A 12,005-nucleotide genomic window follows, 5' to 3' on the forward strand; every position below is an offset into this window, starting at 1 on the left:
GATGCTTGTAGGGTACAATGTCTTCAGGAGAGACTGTCAGAGAAGATGAGGAGGGAGGATGTCTTTTGTGTGAAGGGGCAGCTTGGATGTGTGGAGCTCTTCCATGGGAGAGGCAAGGGTTTGGGTGAGTGCTTGTGGGTGAGCATCACAGCAGGGGTGACATCATGGTGGGAGCTACAGACCACCTAGTGAGGGTAGGGAGGTGGATGCAGTCTCCTTTAAGCAACCTGAGCAAGTCTGTGGATCACAGGCCCTGGTTCTTGTCACAGGGACTTTAGTCCTCCTAACATGAACTGGAAGGGCAAACAGCAGAGTGCAAGCAGGCCAGGAGGTTTCTGTAGGGCATCAAGGAGAACTTCTTCGCACAGCTGCCAGATGGGCTGATAAGAGTGATGCTTTCTTATATCTGGAAATTTCATACAAGGAGCAACTGATCAGGGATGGGAAAGCAGGAGAAAGGCAATAGTTACATCCATCTTCAAAAAGGCCACAAGGGCAACCTGGGCAGCTGCAGGCAGTTCAGCCTCACTTGGGTGAGGAGTGAGTCATGAGGTGGATCCTCTCAGATCACATTACTGGGTACATGAAGGGATAGAGACCTCCTGAGGTCCCTTCCACCCTGAAGGAGTCCATGGTTCTTCCAACTCTCAATCTTTTCTTGTTGATATAACAGAAAGCATGCAGGTGCCCTGTGACAGTGGAAGCAGGCCATCTTTCTTGTCCTTCTCCAGTCAGAATTATTCAGATGCAGGGCTTCTTGGCAGGAATCCCCAAGACAGACCTGATCAGTCCTTGGCTTCACTTTTAATTTCCTTTTTTTTTCTCTTTCTCCCCTTCTAAGTTTGTCCCTTTAACATCCTGATCCCTTCTGCTACAGTCAGCCCACCCCTTATCACCCTTAAATCACTGGCGCTGGTTTGGTTTGTTTGTTGCATTGGTTGGTTTTTTTTGCTTGTTTGTTTGTTTGTTTTGACGCAGAGGAGCTTCAGTCCAGAAGGATCTTGAGAAACTCGGGTGATTCAGAAAACAGATACCTCATGAAGATTTACAAGAGAAGTGTCAAGTCCTGTGCCTAGGTGGGAATAACCCCATCCATGAGGAGAGGTTGAGGGACCTGGCCTTCTTTAGCCTGATGAAGTGGAGGCAAAGGGCAGTAGAGTAGGAGCCTGTGACTGCTCGAAGGGTGGTTTCAGAGATGATGGAGCTTTTCTTAGTATCGGGAAACAGCATGAGAGGGGAAAAGAGCCAAAAACTGTATCTTGAGAGGTTCAGACTGGACTTCAGGTCAAAAGAATGTCACTCCTAGGGTAGTGCTGTGTGCAACAGGTCACCCAGAGGGAGTCTGTGATCAGCCCCTGCCTTTGTGTTTCAAGGAAAAGCAAGTGAGGACAGGTAGACATCAGGAGAAGTAGGGAGACTGTGGGGTGAGAGCAAGGTGGGGAAGCAGGTTGGGTGTGTACAGGCTGCAGGGAAAGAGGCACAGGCGTGGGAAAGCATAGGACAGCCTGTGGTGGAGATGGCCAAGGGCACTGCCAAGGCTGAAAACTCCCAACACAGCTAGGTCTTTGTCCTTTTGACTATGGCTGGTGTCTCTGACACTGAGGCCCCTGAGAAGGCACCATTCCTTAAAGCACTGTGGCCTGGCTGCCTCCTTGTCCCTTGTAGTATCATGGTCCTTAACTTGGCATTGTGCACCCTCACACTGGCCCCAGGAAGAGCCCTGAGCAATGCGTGATGGAAAGCATCACCCTACCCAGGGGCTGGCTGTCAGGGTCTGGTCGCTCTGCTTGATAACACACATCAAGGTTGACTTGGCATCACAGCCACCCTCACATTGCCTTTGCCTACCTGCAATCAGGGCCTCCAACTTTCGGCTCTAATCAGAACCTGGGGAGCCTTTGTTGGTAATGGCCCTCAGTGGGACTCATTATCTTTCCAAGAAACTTGGGATTTGCTTCTGGAGAGGTTGCTTCAGTCTCTTAGCATCTGAGTTTCATGGGCTCAGCACCAAATACCCACAAGGGGTCATTAAAATGCAAAAACCCCTAAGTAGCCATGCCTCTTTGCATAATTTTCTTCACTTGTTAATTCTTGTGTGGTTAATTGGAAATTTTGCAGCAGTGTATTGAAATTAGGCAGATTTCAATGAGCACCTGAAAAAGAAAGATGTCTGCTTCTTAAGCTTTCTTCATTCTTCACTTTTCAGAATAAGTCATACCCACATTCTCCAACTGATATTGACCCACAGTGCCTCCTAATGAAGTCTGGACATGTAGGCAAAGCAGTATTTTTGATAGGAGACCTGTATGGAGAACCTTCCTCCCCAGCTCCCCAGTCCTGCCATTTCCCTCAGCAGCCACTGGGGACTTCAGATAACTTTTGTGAAAATCCAACCTTTTGCCACTCAAGGCTGTAGCTGAATGTTACAGCTCATGTGCACCAATTCCCACCTGCTTTCCTTCGAGAACTAGCTGCAGACAGACACAGAAGGTTTTTCTTAATTGCAAACAAACAAATTATAATTTGGAACAATTTAGTAAAAGATACAAGACACTCATCCACTGTATGTCAAGTCCAAGCTGCCTCCAGTGAGGTCCACTGCCCACAAGGCATAACCTTCCTTGAAATGTTTTCCACAGATAGATAGGAAAGGATAGACAAGAAACACAACAAAGGAGGTGGCTAAAGAGACAAGGAGACTGCTGAAAGACAAGGCAAGCTTCAGACTCCCAGCAGCTCAGAGCAGCAACTAGAGAGTTGAGAGGTACCTGAATGGATAAAGAGCAAGGGGAAGAGGAAAACTGGGAAACTATGGGAAGTGCATATGTCCTGAGAGTCTGATGCAAAGATGCCTTTAGAAATGACCAATTTAATCAGGACATGTGGAAATATGTGAGAGATCACTGAGATTACATCCACAGCCTAATAGACAGATCAGTTGTAAAGATCAAGGGCAGATCAATATTTCTTCTCCTGCAATTAATACCCCTCCTGAAGATTTCCACTCTTTCAGCATGTTCATTGAAGTAGACTAATATAATCACCAATGGGCCCTCTCTAAGCACTGAAGGAACACTGATTCCAGCATTACAAATTGTCTCATCAGAGGATGGTTATGTGCAAGAGGTAGAAATGTCCAGCTCTGGCAGCCCCGATTCCCATCTCTTAACTAGGTAGGACACACAGAATGGGCAAGAAGGGAGCTCATTGTCAACAAGGAGGAGGCTGATCTCACCCCAGGCCAGACCCCATCAGTGCAGATGTCTCTGTCAAATCCAGGTCTCTGCACTTCCCTTTCTACCCTATGGAGGGAACTAAGTTGTCTCAATGGAGTTGTTTTGAGATACCTTTCCTAATGACAAGCTCAGGTCCTGCAGGAGCTGCCTCCAAAATTTCCAGCACCACATGGCAACACAGCTACCCCAGGGCATCTCAGGCAGCAATAGCCTCTCTCTGTGGTCAAATGAATGAAGCCCAAAAAGGAGATCCTAGTCATAAGTTGAAATCTTCTCAAAAACTACCTCACTGCAACAATTGACAAGAAATCCTCTTTTCCAAAACTTCACACAGTTTTTACCATTGCCATATATTTTTTTCTTTCTTATGAATTGGCAGCACCATTTTCATGCACTACAGGAATTAGCCTGTCTATGCGAGTGTATATATACATATGTATTTACACACATTATTCATCAAAATACATGTGCTACCAACACTCAGAATGGAGAAACTTTGTTCAGAGGAACGTCTTTATTTTAACTGTCATGTTTCAGCTCTCTTCTTCTGCCTCTCTGGCCTTTCTTCTTCCTCGGCCTCTTCTCTATTTACAGAGCTCTCCAGCGAAAGATACACTGAATCACAGCACTTAGAGTGGACGAGACCTCTGGACGTCATCTAGTCCCAGCCGCCCTGGTCAATGCAGAGGGAACTAGATGAGGTTGCCCAGGAGCTCCCCCCACTTATGCATTGGCCACAAGGGTGCTGAGAGTGCGCTCCATCCACTGTGCAGGCCATTCATCAAGATGTTAAACAGTCCTGCCCCACATGTTGATCACTGAGGGATGCTGCTAGTAACCGGCTGCCACTTGGAACTTGTACCACTGATCACAGTGTTTCATCCTGATGGTCCATCCAATCTTCCACCTGCCTTATGGTCCGTTGATCCAGGGCAGAGCTCAACAATTTGCCTATAAGGAGACTATGGGGAACTGTGCCAAAGGCTTTGCTAAAGTGAAGGTTCACAAAAATCCCTGCAAAATCCCCCTTGTGCACACAGGCATTCATCTGATGGCAGAAGGCAATCAGGTTGGTCAGGCATGCTTTCCAGTTCCCCTTGGTCAAGGCATGCTGCCTCTTCCAGGCCTTCTCCTTCCTATGCTTGGAGATGGTTTCCAGGAGGATTTGCTCCATCACCTTCCCAGGGACTGAGATGAAGAGGACCAGCCTGTCGTTCCCCAGATCCTCCCACTTGCCCTCCTGCAAAATGGGTGTGATGTCTGCCTTTTCCCAGTCATCAGGAACCTCCCTGATTACCCTGACATGTCATAGACAATTGGGAACAGCATTGCAGTGACTCCAGCCACCTCTTCTTGCATCCTGGGGTGCTTCCTGTCTTGTCCCATGGACTTGTGTGTGACCACTGGGCAAAAGTCCTCCCCAGCTGCATCGTCCTCTACCAGGGGCGAGGCTTTGCTAACACAGATGCTGCCAAAGGACTCGGGGGCCAGGGAGGCCTGGCAGTAGACAAGACCAGGAAAAGACAAGGTAAAAGAGGCAATGAGCTCCTCAGCCTTTCCCCTCTCTTTGTCACTGTGTCCCCTGCCCCACTGAGCAGGGAGACCACATTTTCCTTGGCTGCCTGCCTTGTGCTGCCACTGTCCTTACAGAAGCCCTTCAGGTTATCCTCCCCATCCTTTCCTAGCTCTAGCTCCAGCTCCAGCTCCAGCTCCAGCTCCAGCTCCAGCTGAGATTTCGTTTGTCTAACTCCATCCTAAAGAGGATGAAACCCTCTCTGCTGCAATCCAAGGTGGTGACTCTGTTATTCCTCTTACTTCTCCACCATCTCACAGTCACTGCAGTGACAGCCAACCTCCACATTCACATCCCCATCCAGGCTGAGCTTCAGGCAAGAAACCAAGGGAAGGATGGCACCATCTACTTAGAGGTGCAAACTACAGAGGTACAGAAATCACACCGCAGAAAAGCCTGCTCTTCTCCCCTCACCATGGAGGGGATCCAGGCAATGGCCTTTCAGGTGTTTAAAGGTGGATGCAAAGAATTTCCATTGTCATATAGATATGCCTGAGGCAGTGCCTCCCAGGCTGCCCTTACAGACAATAGAAAGGAGAAGGTGATCACCTGCCTTCTTTTAGATGGTCACATAAAGCACAAAGCACTCCTGTCCCAGAGACATTTGCTCTGTGCTTGAAAAGGGGCCTGAGATCATAGGCGTTCAGGATAATTCAGGTTTTAGGGACCACAGGAAGCGTGCAGTGCAATGTGCTGATCAAAGCAGGGTCAGATAGAGGGTCAGAAACCAAAAAATGCCCCTGCCAAAGGACTTCTGGGGGTGATACAGCAGGAGAAGGCAGTAGAGGGTTGATGGGGTGATCTCATGGACAAAAGGGTTTCCTTTCTCCCCTTTTCCAGAGAATGAAATCCTCAGCTCTCCACAAAGAAGTAGGTGGGAAACAAACTTTGCCACTAACATGGAGGCGGAGAAGCTCCTGAGTCCCTTACATACAGAGGCTGGTGCAAAGTCCACCACCCCAGTGGCACCCGACCCCCAGGCATGCCTGCCTTCTTGTTGGGCACCCTGCAGCCGCAGGCAGGAGTTGTGCGGGGAACAGAGTGGGGTGTGCAGCCTGCAGCCCTGGCCACCCAGCAGCTGTGGTGGAACCCTGCTCCTCTAGAGGAGACTGGGCTCTCCTGCATTTCCCCAGTGTGAAGCCTGCATCACCTCCAGCTGGGAATATAGCTCAGCAGAGAGGGCCAACATGGGAAACAAGATCTCTGGTCTGAGGTGTGAAGAGAGAGGGGAGGGCAGAGGGGGATCTGCTCATGCCCTGGGCACTGATTCCCTACCTGCAGCCAGTACAGCCCTACTGATGCCCTGTAACCTGTGAGTCTGGGAAATGGGACTGCAATCTGCTCTGGCTCTAAAGATTTCTCAGCCCTTAAGACCCAGGATGCAAAGGACCGGTCTGGGGACACCTCAGCAGTCGAAGGGCCTGAACTCCTGGTGTGTTCCTGAGAACTTCTCTGTAGTATCCCGGCACAGGTTAGTCTCCTGTTGCCCATGGAGCAGAGACTCCTTCTGAGGATGAACTTGCTCACTGTGTAACTTTGAGGACAGGTTTGACCAGGCAGTACAAATGCCAGCTAGGCCTCAACCCCACAACAACGTCCCCTGCCCCTCACTCTGCCTTCCAGCCCCTTCCTCCAGGAGGATTTGGGTTGGGAGAACAACCAGAGATCTCCAGGAGCATGATCTGCTCTGAGCTAGGCTAACTTGACAGTTAGATCAGGTTGGTAGGTACTTTCTCCAGGAGAGTTTTTTTAAGATTTCCTGTCCCCTGCCCCAGTGCTGCTCAACTACCATGGTTATTTAATTATTTTTCCTCCTGGGACCACATAGGCAGGCCAAGGTGGCCAGCTCTAAGCAGAGCCCCATGCTGTGGGTCCCTACATGGTCTCAGAGGAGAGCGTATGGAGACATAGCATTACCCAGGGCAGAGCCTGTGGGTTGCCACCAGGCCTCAGCTGGGATCAGTAGGCATGAGAAAAGAAGACCTCCAGCAACTCCTCTCCACACCTGGGCAGGGAGCGATGCACCCAGCAGTGCTCCTGAGAGAGGACTGTGACACAGGACAGGGGGCACTGCGAGCTGCAGTGTTGGGCACAGACCATCTGTGCTGGGTCTGGAAGTCCTGGCAGGTGGTGCTGGTGGCTATAGTCCTCAAGAAGCCCCCAACCCTGCTAGCAGCAGTAAGTTCCCTTCATGACTGTTGGGAGCTTCTGGAGTGTTGTGGCTCCCATCTGCACCTCATCCCTCCAGTGGCCCAGCCCTGATGCCCTGCATGCAGTTCCACAGCCCCACTGTGCAGGCACCACACAGGACAGGGTGTGTTCTGGGGCGGGGAAACATCCCCCCATCATGGTCCCCATGACAACCGTTTGTGTCCTGTCTCCCACGGCCCTCCTGCCTGGCAGCCTCCCCCCAGCCTCCAGCTCCTGTCCAGCCCTGATGCTGTTCCCCCAGGGTTAGCAGAAGGCCATTGTCTGGGGTCTGTTGGGGTCTGAGCCTGCAGAGAGGTCAGGCAGGATGGACATTCCCCCCATACAGGTGCTGAGCCCAGCAGGCAGATGGAGCTGGTCACATTCAGAGATCACCCCTCAACAGGACCATGGGGAATGGCCAGTGCTGGAAATAACTGGTACAAGAGACTGGGTGTGTGAGGAGTTTCCTGGGGCAGTTTCTCCTCTCTGCTCATGCAGCAACAAGCTGGGCTGCATCTTTGCACTGAGGCACCCTGCTTGAGGCCCCCATGGGAGGAGGATGGTCTACAGGCCCAGCAGATGGCCCCAGGACCTCCTCTGCATGTTCCCTGCCAGCCCTGCAGAGGATCCAGCAGAGGTCTCATCTTCCCAGGGCTCACAGCTGGACATCCAGTCCTGCAGCTAGGCATGGAGCCTTGTCTGGGAGCTATGGAGCATTTCCAAAGGTACTAGTTGTGTCCAGGTGCGCCTCTAGATCCTGCCCCTGGTATTTCACAGAGGGTGACAGGAATCACTCTCCAGTCTCCCTTCCCCATGTCAGCTGGGTCCCCAATGCCTCTCCTGGGATAGTAAAGTTCCCTTTTGTCTTCAGATCCCTGGGTTCAGTGCTTTAGCTTTTGTGACTCCACCTTGGAGGACCTCTCCCTTTGTAAGGCTCCACTCACCGCCCACACCAGGCACATGCTGTCTCAGGAGATGCCCTGTGTTCTCCTGGCACCTCCAGATTCCCCTCTAGAAGGATGGACATCTGACACTAGGCCTTAACATGTCGGACAGCTGTGGGTATGTAAATCCATGACCATTCATCCCCACCACTGTCACTGGACACCAAAGGGTGAGTCCTAAATCCAGTTCTTGGTCTCTAAGAGATCGTAACAAGATTATGAGCTTTTTGCTTCTGAACCCATGGAGAACTCTGTGCAGTAGTCCCTCCAGGACTGCAGTTCCTTGGGCCTATTCTTGACACCAGCTTTGGAGGAAGCGCAGCCCTCAGGCACTGCACCTGCAAGAACCTACTTTATTACAGAGATACTGTGAGGGAGTCAGCTCTGACCCAGTGTTAGACACAGCTTTATATGGGCACCAGGTGAGACAGAGCAGTCTCACTGAAAGTGGAATGATTCCGAACATTGGTGTAGCAACATGGTGACAAATAATAATAACAACAGTAATAACAGTCATAATAAAAATAAAGTGAACAAACAAAGCTCAGTCCTGGTACAGGACACAGGGGGAGTCATTTGTGGAGAGCAATGGCAATGTTACCAGTGCTGAAAAAGGTCCATGAAATCACTTTCCTCAGGGCATCTTTGAGCTCCTTGTTCCTCATGCTGTAGATGAGGGGGTTCAGAGTTGGAGGCACCACTGAGTACAGAACAGCCACCACCATATCCATAGTTGGGGAGGAGAGGGAGGGGGGACTTCAGGTAGGCAAAAAGGGCAGTGCTGACAAACAGGGAGACGACAGCCAGGTGAGGCAGGCATGTGAAAAAGGCTTTGCGCCGGCCCTGCTCAGAGGGGATCCTCAGCACAGCAGTGAAGATCTGCACATAGGACAGCACAATGAAAATGAAACAACCAAAGGCTAAAGAGCCACTAACCACAAGAAGCCCAACTTCGCTGAGGTAAGAGTCTGAGCAGGAGAGCTTGAGGATCTGTGGGATTTCACAGAAGAACTGGTCCACTGTGTTGCCTTGGCAGAGTGGCATGGAAAATGTGCTCCCAGTGTGCATGAGAGCATTGAGGAAACTACTGGCCCAGGCAGCTGCTGAAATTTTGACACAAGCTCTGTTGCCCAAGATGGTCCCATAGTGCAGGGGTTTGCAGATGGCAACATAGCGATCATAGGCCATGACAGTGAGAAGAGAGTATTCTCCTCCTAAGAAGAAGACAAATAGAAAGACTTGAGCAGCACATCCCGAGTATGAAATGGCCCTGGTGTCCGTCAGAGAATTGGCCATGGATTTGGGGACAGTGGTGGAGATGAAGCCAAGGTCAAGGAGGGAGAGGTTGAGGAGGAAGAAGTACATGGGGGTGTGGAGGCGGTGGTCGCAGGCTACGGCTGTGATGATGAGGCTGTTGCCCAGGAGGGCAGCCAGGTAGATGCCCAGGAAGAGCGAGAAGTGCAAGAGCTGCAGCTCCCGTGTGTCTGCAAACGCCAGGAGGAGGAACTCGTTGAGGGAGCTGCTGTTGGACATTTCGCTATCTCCAGGCATGGGGGACTGTCCAAAGAAGAAAGAACATTGAGAAGTTAGGAGAAGATTTTCAAGCAAAGAAGTCCCCCAATGTTGCAGGTCTCATACAAGCCCCCACATTGCCCCCCCCCTCTCTTTACTGAGAGGATCTTTGTGCAGCTCCCTTGCTGGAGATCCACTTTGCCCTGCCTGAGTGTGCTAATGTGAGGAGCAGGGACCTCTGCCCATGGGCTCCAGAGGACTCAGTCCTGCTGTAAAGCAGTGGTCAGAGGGGAATGGGAGTGACTAGCTCTGACATTCACATTTTCTGTCAGGTGAAATCCACTCGTCATTTAGAAGGGCTTTTCAGCATCTTCACTCCGAATTCTAAAGAAGGAGGGTTGAGGAACAGAGTTTTAAGAATTTTTAAATAGTGTTTACTTTCTTTCAGATGTCCTTGTCACCCCTGGGGAGTGTTCCTCAAAGGTAGAAATTCTCAGCATTTCTGCTGCAAGTCCTGAGAAGATCAGATTCATTGTCACTGACTGCAGAATGAGGACATCTGGTCTGTCTATTAGCCTAGTTCCCAGCTGTTCTGTGCTCTTGCCTGTTTGAGTGAAGGATGATGTTACCCTAGAAAGAAACCAGCCCCTGCTGAGAGCACACGAGTCCACTTTCAAAGTGCACATCTCCAAACTTCTCACCCTTTCTCTGGGTACCAGAGGTATGTCTCCACACTCCCCTTCTAGTTAAGGACACACAGGGCTCTTTTCAGATGCCCACATACAGCCTCCCACCACCATCTCCATACTCTCAGCATCTCGGCACCTTCCTCATGGGGCTCTCAGATATCACAGAGATGCTATGAGACAGCAGTGCCTATCTAGAGGGCAGATCGCAGGCTGCCAGGACACTATAAGGAAATGGTCAAAGGACTCTTAGGACTGGAGATGGGCTCTCCTAAGGCAGAGTCAGCTCAGATCCCAGCTCCAGTGACTGCATTTTCTGGAGCTCCACAAGTCAGTAGGGGGCTGGGGCAACCTCATTCCCATTCAAACCCCCCACCCTGGAGAGCCTGAGAACAAGAACAGGAGCAGCACGGAGAGAAGGTGAAAGAAGGAGCGACACCATGATCCCGCTGCCAAGGGAGGCAAGGAGAGAGAGGCAGATGGGAACTCAGGAAAGCCTTCACCTTACCAGCTAGGCATGCCGCCTCGCAGGCAGTGACATCGCAGGGCTGTCACTCTCAGTCCCTTTGTCGGGCACCTCTCCTCTGCCAGAGGTCTGCCTGCAGAGAAGGCAGCTCATGCCCTGGACCCCATGGCTGTCAGGGCAGAGGCTCTGCTGCGTGGGAGAGGAGACACAGGGAGCTTGCTTAGAGGAAGGTGTCTGCATCGGAGGGACTGACCACTGACCATGACTTGCCCAAATCCATCCTCCCATGACGATTCTGTTGGCACTTCCCTCTCATTCCCTGCCCATCTCTGCTGCCTGGAGTTTTCTCTCTCCCAACATCTTTTCCCTGTCCGTACTCACAGACCCTGTCCCACCCTTTCTGTGTGCACAGTTCTGCCCTACAGAAACCTCCTGAATCAGGGCACTGTCCAGGGGCATCTCTGTGCTCACAGGTCCTAAGGAGCAGGTCACATAAACCCTGATAAGACCATAAAGGTGCTGCTGGTGCTGCTGTAGGTGGAGATGGGGTTGAAAAGGTTTGCTGAGCTTCCTCACAGACCTACTGATCTCTGAGAGAGAAGGTTAGTGAGTCCCAGTTCCTTGCCAAACCAGAAAACTCTTTCCTTTTTCCTTCCTGCCAACATTAGGAAACTGAAAGCCCTGGAGGGAAAGCTCCTTCCCTTTCAAGTAGCCTTTTTTGCACCTTCCTCTGCAGTGCAGGGACACTGTTCTGAATCACAGCCCTGGGCAGACCTAGGTGCATATCCCAGCTTCACAGCCCTGCAGACATCCTTGGGAGAAAGCAGCAGCATGCCCTGTCCCTGTGACCGTGTGGCAGGGAAGGCCTACTCTGAAGCAATTGCCCCTCCTCTGCAAAGGAGAGTGTTCCTTAAAAAACCTATCAGTCATGGGATGAAATAGGTTTGGAAGACTCTTCCAGGAACCTCAGCAGCATTGCCCTGCAGCCAGAGACTTACCACATCAAGGGCTGTGAAGATTTCTCCCACAAGGAGCTCTCCTCTCTCCTCCCACTCCACACTGCCTTGCACTTCTCTCTGCCTTGTCTCCTCTCATGTCAGCAGTAGCAGGCAGTGCCTGGAGCCCTGCTGCTCTTTGCAGAGGAGCTGCTCCTGCACACAGAATCACAGAATCGCTGAGGCTGGAAGGGACCTCTGGAGATCATCTAGTCCAACCCCCCTGCTCAAGCAGGGTCACCTAGAGCACATCGCACAGGATTGCATCCAGGCACGTTTTGAATATCTCCAGAGAAGGAGACTCCACCACCTCTCGGGGCAACCTGTTCCAGTGCTCTGTCACCCTCACAGTGAAAAAGTTTTTCCTCATGTTAAGATGGAAGTGTCTGTGTTTCAGTTTGTG

The 12,005-nt window shown here is 51.1% G+C and overlaps 1 pseudogene; it reads right to left on the reverse strand.

The window, feature by feature from the left end:
- Positions 1–8,569: 8,569 nt before the first annotated feature.
- Positions 8,570–9,476, reverse strand: LOC136993155 (olfactory receptor 14C36-like; annotated as a pseudogene).
- Between the last annotated feature and the right edge of the window lie 2,529 nt (positions 9,477–12,005).

The sequence above is a fragment of the Apteryx mantelli genome, chromosome 11 (assembly GCF_036417845.1).
Source record: "Apteryx mantelli isolate bAptMan1 chromosome 11, bAptMan1.hap1, whole genome shotgun sequence".
In the NCBI taxonomy this organism is placed as follows: Eukaryota; Metazoa; Chordata; class Aves; order Apterygiformes; family Apterygidae; genus Apteryx; species Apteryx mantelli.